This window comes from Saccopteryx leptura, chromosome 5 (genome assembly GCF_036850995.1).
Source record: "Saccopteryx leptura isolate mSacLep1 chromosome 5, mSacLep1_pri_phased_curated, whole genome shotgun sequence".
NCBI lineage: Eukaryota > Metazoa > Chordata > Mammalia > Chiroptera > Emballonuridae > Saccopteryx > Saccopteryx leptura.
In genome coordinates, this window is record NC_089507.1 from 95,621,410 (window position 1) to 95,629,919 (window position 8,510).

General features: G+C 36.9%; 1 pseudogene; it reads left to right on the forward strand.

The window, feature by feature from the left end:
- Window positions 1-1,414: 1,414 nt before the first annotated feature.
- Window positions 1,415-1,976, forward strand: LOC136405476 (large ribosomal subunit protein eL18 pseudogene; annotated as a pseudogene).
- The last annotated feature ends 6,534 nt before the right edge of the window (window positions 1,977-8,510 follow it).

Genomic DNA, 8,510 nt, shown 5'->3' on the forward strand with positions numbered 1-8,510 from the left:
AATTCAATTATATATAGGTCAAAGATTTGAATGTAAAAAATAAAATTATTAAACAATATAGACATTTTTTTTTCTTTTTTTTTTTTCTGAAGCTGGAAATGGGGAGAGACAGTCAGACAGAGTCCCGCATGCACCCGACCGGGATCCACCCGGCAGGCACGCCCACCAGGGGCGATGCTCTGCCCACCAGGGGGCGATGCTCTGCCCCTCCGGGGCGTCGCTCTGCCGCGACCAGAGCCACTCCAGCGCCTGGGGCAGAGGCCAAGGAGCCATCCCCAGCGCCCGGGCCATCCTTGCTCCAATGGAGCCTCGGCTGCGGGAGGGGAAGAGAGAGACAGAGAGGAAGGAGGGGGGGGGGTGGAGAAGCAAATGGGCGCCTCTCCTATGTGCCCTGACCGGTAATCGAACCCAGGTTACCCGCACACCAGGCCGACGCTCTACCGCTGAGCCAACCGGCCAGGGCCTAGACAATTTTTAAATAATATTTAGAAGGCTTTACAGACAGAAGTCAAACAATGAATAAATTTTCTTACTTAAGTGGTAAGACCTCATATGGAACAAAGAAATGCCAAACAAAAACAAACAAAAAAACTTGTAACCTGTATGACAGACAAGTAGATAATATCTGTAATATTAAATGAGCTCTATCAAATCAATGCACAAAAGGTGAACATCATAACAGAGTATACCAAAGAACTTAAATATACAATTAAAGAATGAAAAAGTTCAATACTAAGTAACAGGAAAATATACCAATAGCTAACATTATCAAGAGTGAGTTTACCAAGAAATGTTGTAGGAGCTTTTATGGTTATTAATTCAGTTAATCCTCACAACAATCCTACAAGGTTATTTTTATTATTATTACCATTTTTCAGAATAAGTACTGCAAGAGATTGAGAGTTTAAATAACTGGCACAAAGTCAAAAAGCTGTCAAGAGAAGAAGGTAGAATTTGAATTCACATAGTCAAACTCCAAAGCTTAAGATCCTACCAAATGCACACCCTCATTATTCATCAAAAATACAAATGCAAAATAATGATTTACTACTCTCCATATAATCAATTGACAACAATCTTAAAGATTATCAGTACTCATGGGCACTCATAAATAGTTGGTGGGAGTTTCAATGACACAGTTTTCTGAAAGGCAGTCTAGCAATATGCATCAATGTTAAATATGTTTCTGTATCCCTGGCTTTCTTTCTCTAATAGCATATCCCTAGGAGATAAGAATCAAATAGATGTCTACACAAAAATATTCTTCATAGCATTGTCAATAATGAGAAGCATAATGATGAACACCATTATGTTCATCAGTGCAAAAGTGGTTAAAAAATTAAAGTGTAGCTTTACAATGAACAAATATACAGCCTTAAAAATGGGTGATCTGAGAAAGGGCAGAGGTGGCCGGCTGGTGCGACTCATGAACAACCTCTTTAGCACCACTTGGTTGAAGGTCGAGTTGGCTCCTCTGGCCAGAAATCTGTATAGCTTAACCAACAGCCTTAGGTAGATGTCCTGGCTTTTGGGTTCCTTGCGCCGAACCTTTCGGTCTTTGTTGTGTCGGATGTCGACTTCTCGGATGATTCGGAAGATGAAGCTTCCTGGCCGGGAGGGCAAAACCGCTGTGGTTGTAGGGACTATAACCGATGACGTGCGTATCCAGGAGGTGCCCAAACTGAAGGTGTGTGCCCTTCGAGTCAGCAGCCGCGCCCGAAGCTGCATCCTCAAGGCTGGGGGCAAGATCCTCACATTTGACCAGCTGGCCCTGGACTCCCCCGAGGGCTGTGGCACTGTCTTGCTTTCCAGTCCTCGCAAGGGCCGAGACGTGTACAGGCATTTCGGCAAGGCCCTAGGAACCCCTCACAGCCACACCAAACCCTACGTAAGGTCCAAGGGCTGGAAGTTCGAGCGGGCAAGAGGCCTACGGTCCAGCCGTGGCTACAGAAACTAACCCCAGATCCTATCTTTTTTTTTTTTTTTTTTCAGATCCTATCTTATTAAAAAGATTTTGGAGGCTGACTAAGAAAAAATTAAATAAAATAAAAAAATGGGTGATCTATTAATTGACATAGAGAAATCTGAAGATCACTGAGTATAGATTCTAATTACAAAGCAGAATATGGACAATGATTTCAACTTTTTGCTGTCATAGATCATGAGAGGTTTTATACAGTCCACAATTAATGTGGCTCAGTGAGTCATTGATTCTTAATTTAACTGCTGAGGGAAACATAGTTCCCAATTATGAACCATTGATGTATAGTATAAAGATATACATAAAAATATATAGTAAATAAATATGTAAATACATATATACATGTATGCATATATTCATATACAGGGTGGGGCAAAAGTTGATTACAGTTGTTTGTATGAAAAATAATATAATTAATAAACAGCGCAAGAATAAACTGTTTTGTATACTCATGACTGTAAACCTACTTTTTACCCCACCCTGTATATATATGTACATATGTATATACATATATATGTGTATATGTGTGCCAAAGAATATCTGAATAAATTTTCACAAAAATTTGAATAATGAATATTGACCTGAATAACAATATTTATATTTCTCTCTTTATATTTTCTATTTTATTTGAATTTTCTATGCCATTGTATGTTATGTATTGAATTAGAAAATAAAGTAAAGGCCCTGGCCAGTTGGTCCAGTAGTAGAATGTTGGCCCAACATATGGATGTCCTAGGTTTGAATGTCCTGTGTTCCAAGTCAGGACACACAGGAGAAGCTACCGTCTGTTTCTCCACCCCTCCCCCTTCCTTTCTCTCTCTCTCTCTCTCTCTCTCTCTCTCTCTCTCTCTCTTTCTCTCTCTCTCTCTCTTCCCCTCCCACAGCCATGGATTTATTGTTTTGAGCACACCAGCCCCGGGCACTGAGTATGGCTCCCTGGAGCCTCTGCCTCAGTTGTTTGAGAACATGGCCCCAGATAGGCAGAGCATCAGCCTCAAATGAAGGCTGGGTGGATCCCTGTCAGGGCTGATGCAGGAGTCTATCTCTCTAACTCCTCTCCTCTCACTTGGAATACAAGAAAGAAAGAAAAAGAAAAGACAGTAAAGCTATTTTTATCAAGAAAAAGAATTAATGCCTTTGATATGTTATTCTTAAGCTAACAAAGACAGTCTTTTTCTATTTCTTTATAGGTCGTGTAAGTTTGTAAACATCTTATGAACAGATTTCATTTATTTGCTCTATTACTGCCATACTTGTGGGACATTAAACAAGAACCAATATATGTAAAACCCATGCTTCCTTTAAAATGACACTCTTAAATATTAAGATAGAAGGAAAAAATGTTAACCTGCTTTGTGAATTTCAAAGAGCCAACTTCCTCCTCCCACAAGAGGTAACTCCTCACATTCCTTAAGGCTTTAGTAGATCCCTGATCCCTGGAGAAGTAGAGTGCACCAAATTTCAGGAGCCAATGCCTCCCTTATTCGTTAAAAAGTCAATAACTCACTTTTACCAGGATTAGATCATTGATTCCAACATGATCTTAACAGAAGTGTTTAATGCCCGCTCCCTCCCTACTAAACCTCTTAGAATAGGATGTTCTTAGGACATATCCTCCCAAGAGAGCAGCAGAGTAGATTCAAGCTAAGAAAGCTAAATCAACTCATCTTGGCCAGTAGCTTAGCATTGCTACTGAAAAAAAAGTCTATGTTGCAAAATGGAAAATCCTGTACCCTGAACCATAATCTACTGATTTCTACTGGACCTAATAGAGGTGTTAAAGCTCCTGATGTGGGATTAGGAATTGGGAATTATGTACTATATAAAAACAGACCATTCTATAATAACCTCAGTGAAAACCGGAGATTGTTGTTAAAAAACATCCAGTTTTCTGTGAAAATATGCATTTTACACACACACATGCATGAATAAAATAACAATGGCAAATAAATGTGAAGGTAAAATACTCCAAAACTTAAGGACAATCTCTTTTTCAGAAAGTTATACATAATTCAACAAGGTTTAGTAAGGATAAAAATGTTAATTATACTGGAAAATAAATTATACTCATTTATGCAAAATTTCTATTATAATATAACTATGTATTAAACATACTTATATTCTACACATAAAAAATCATTTAGCCTTTAAAACAAATGATTTAGAAATAAAGGTAACTGAAAAGATTCAATTCTAAATCCAGGTCAGATTTCAGGTATGACATCATAATATAATTATTCTGGGTAACAGATATTATTAATAGCAATTTTATAGGTAAAGAAATTTAGACCAATAAATATTATGTTGCTCAAAGTCAATCAGTAAGTAAATGGAAGAACTGAGATAGCGCCTAGATCTTAACTTTTAAGTCCAAAACGTGTTTTTTTTTCTGCATCTTGCTTCCTTCTTGATATTACAAAAAGAAGCTTATTGTTTGAGTGGCTGAGAAAGAGTCAACTATACATTTAATTTAACAATATATAGCCCTAACCAGGTAGTTCAGTTGGCTAGAGCATCAGTCCTGTACATCAAGGTTGCAGGTTTGATCCCTGGTCAGGTCACATTTAATAATCAATCAATGGCCTGACTAGTGGTGGTACAGTGGATAGAATGTTGACCTTGGACTCTGAGGTCCCAGGTTTGAAACCTCAGGGTCACCAGCTTGAGCTTGGGCTCATCTGGCTTGAGCACAGGCTCACCAGCTTGAGAACAGGATCACTGGCTTGAGCATGGGATCATCAACATAATCCCATGGTCACTGGATTAAGTCTAAAATTGCTGGCTTCAACAAAGGGTCACTGGCTCAGCTAGAGACCCCTGGTTAAGGCATGTATAAGAAACAGTTGATGAACAACTAAATTGCTACAATTACAAGTGATGCTTCTCATCTCTCTCCTTTCCTATCTGTCTGCCTGTTTGTCTGTCTCTCTCTCTTTCTCTTGCTAAAAAAATAAAATAAAATAAAAATCAACCAATGAATTCATAAATAACTGGAACAACAAATTGATGTTTTCTCTCGATTCCTCTCTCTTTCTCTAAAATCTATGTTTAAGAAGTATTATATATAAACACAATGTATAATTTCTTCAAGGGAGATATACTTCTAGCAGGCTGAAAATATACTTCATTAATAGGAAGTTGTTGATGCCTTTTGAGTGAGTTTAATTACTAAAGCGGTAAAAAGACTCCATTATGAGTTGATTCTTCTTCTTAAACCCTGAGGGTAGCACAGCAGCTCCCATGCTCAGACTTCCATTAGAGCGTTAGTTGAAGGTGAAGAATGACACAGAGCTACGAGTCTTACCCCAGGAAACTGGTCCCAAGTTAACTATAAATAGAATGAATGTGTGAGTAAAATATAAGCTTTCTAACAAGTTTTTTACTTAAAGGAGAGGAGAGTGTGAGCTATCTATTAAAATCATTGGAACCCTGATGGGAAAGGAGCCCACTCAGCAAACATGAAAATTGATGCTTGTTGTATTATCAGAATATTTTTATTTTGAAAATTAAACTTAATGTGGTAGCATTGATCGATAAGAATACATAGGTTTCAGTTAAACATGTCTATAGTATTTAAACTGTTGATCATGTTGTGTACCCATCACCCAAAGTCAAATCATTTTCTATCATTATATATTTGTTCCTCTTTTTTCCCTTCCTCTGACTTTTCTCCCCCAAATTTCTTATCTTTAGTAATTAGCTTTCCATATATGTGAAAATCTATGGGAACACATTAAAGACACACATTATCTTGATAAGTGGACTGTTTCTCTATAAGAAAGAGAGTTAAACAATCCCTAATTATACAGAATACGTAGCTGAAGAAGATTTAGTAAATCTGGCATATAGCTATTTTACTAAATCCAACCATTGGAATATTGATTTTTATTAAACTCAATCAAATAATGTGCACAGACTATCCTAGAAAAATAAATATGTACAGACCTTGTTAAAGGCCAAAAATAAATTGGAATTTTTAATTTTCTTTTATTTATTCATTTTAGAGAGGAGAGAGAGAGAGAGAGAAAGGGGGGAGGAGCAGAAGGCATCAACTCCCATATGTGCCTCGACCAGACAAGTGCAGGTTTCGAACCGGCAACCTCAGCATTCCAGGTCGACGCTCCATCCACTGCGCCACCACAGGTCAGGCAATAAATTGGAATTTTAACATTTAAAAGTTTTAAAATTGTAATACTTAAAAAGTTGACATAATTTTGTTAAAATATCACTAATCAAATTTACTTAAATGATTTTAAATTATTGCTTAACATTAGTGTTTCCTTTTTCAACCAGTTAATTACATTAACATTAAAATTACATTTTAACAAAACAATTCTAATCAACATGAAATAATTTGAGATTATGTTCAGAAAAAAAAACAAATTTGAACACAGACTCTAATAATTAAGCTGCAGGTACTCAGAGCCAAAGTAGATTAGAGTGAAGTTTTCCCAGTTTGTTTTCTCAAGAAAAGCAAATGTATGATAGTGAAAGAGTGTCCATCTCAACCCACAAGCAAAATATAAAGTACTGTATACAAAATGGAAAACAATCTTTAGAAGAAAAGTCAGTGAAGTATCTAAATACCATCCTAACACTGCATCAATTAGCATTAAATATAAGATTTTTAAATTGTTTTTGAAAGTTTTATATTTCTGCAAGGTGTTTCCACACACAAAACAGACCAGTCTGGTTCGTGCATGCACCTCTATTTATCCACAGGAAAAGATAATCAGGACAGCAGCAAAACAGGCTCAACACACACAGCACCAGTAATCATTGATCTTAAATTTAGGGAGAGAAGAAACAGACTCCAAGACAGCTGTTAAGGAATTCTGGCAGAATCTCTTCAGAGAAAGAAGGTAATAGATGTAATAAATGACCCAGGGCACTTGTAGGAACAAATTATATAAATAAACTTAAGAAGAAGTTATACAAAAAACTTGGACCCAAACAAATGTGAACCTGTAATTTACCAATGCAAACTCAGGATGGCAGGGCCTATTAAAAGCTATCTGACCTGCTGCTCCTCTGTTCTTTTGTCAGTTATACAAGCATCTTCTTAAGCTGTCACTTTTACAAATGTTAGCAAAATAATTTTATAAAGAAATATTTTGTCTTATTAAACATTGCCTCCAATACATAGTCCAGATTTCCCTCTTAGCTTGAGAGAAAGTGAATGAATATTGGAGCAGAAAGTTTACTTTAGAGTTTTCTTTTTTCTTTTTCCTTTTCTAAGATTGGGGAAGTTGCAAGTCAGTCCCTGCAATATCTTTATACTTTTTTTTCATTTTTATTAAATTTATTGGGTGTTACTGGTTAATAAAATTATATAGGTTTCAGGTGTACAATTCTATTATACATCACCTGTATATGATATTATGTGTTCACTACCCCGAGTCAAGTCTCCTTCCATCTCCATTTATCCCCTTTACCCTCTTCCACCCCCCCAACCCCCTTTCCCTCTGGTTATCATCATACTGTTGTCTGTATCTACGAGGGATTTTTTTCTTTTGCGTATTCCCTTCACCTTTTTCACCCAGCTGCCCAAACCCCCTCCCCTCTAACAGCTGTCAGTCTGTTCTTTGTATCTATGAGTCTGTTTCTATTCTGTTCGTCAGTGTATTTTATTCACTAGATTCCACATATAAGTGAGATTATATGGTATTTGCTTTTCTCTGACTGGCTTATTTCACTTAGCATAATAATCTCCATGTCTATCCATGCTGTTGCAAAAAGTAAGATCTCCTTTTTTGTGGCCAAGTAGTATTCCATTGTGTAAATGTACCGTAGCTCTTTTTAATCACTCATCTTCTGATAGACACTTGGGCTACTTCCAACTATTGGCTATTATAAATAACCCTACAACAAACATAGGAGTGCATATATTCTTTCAAATTTTGGGTTTCTTTGGATACAGTCCCAGAAGTGAAATCACTGGGTTATAAGGCAGTTAGCTCCATTTTAATTTTTTGAGGTAACTACATACTGCTTACCACAGTGGCTGCACCAATCTGCATTCCCACCAACAGTGCACAGGGTTCCCTTTTTTCCACACCCTCGCCAACACTTGTTGTTAATTTATTGATAATAGTCATTCTGACAGGTATGAGGTGATATCTCATTGTGGTTCTTATTTGCATTTCTCTGATGATTAGTAATGTTATACATTTTTCATGTGTCTATTGGCCATCTGTATGTCCTCTTTGGAGAAGTGTCTATTCAGGTCCTTTGCACATTTTTTAATTGAATTTTTTTTGGGGGGGTGTGGAGTTTTCTAAGTTCTTTACAAATTTTGGATATTAACCTCTTATCAGCTGTATCACCGAATATGTTATCCTATTTAAAAGGTGGTCTTTTCATTTTGTTAATGGTTTTCTTTGCTCTGTAAAAACTTTTTAGCTTGATATAGTCCTATTTGTTTTTGTTTTTTTTTTCTTTGTTTCCCTTGCCCAATGCAACATATCAGAAAAAAATATTGCCACAAGAAAAGCCCAAGATTTTGCTGCCTATGTTTTCTTCCAGGATT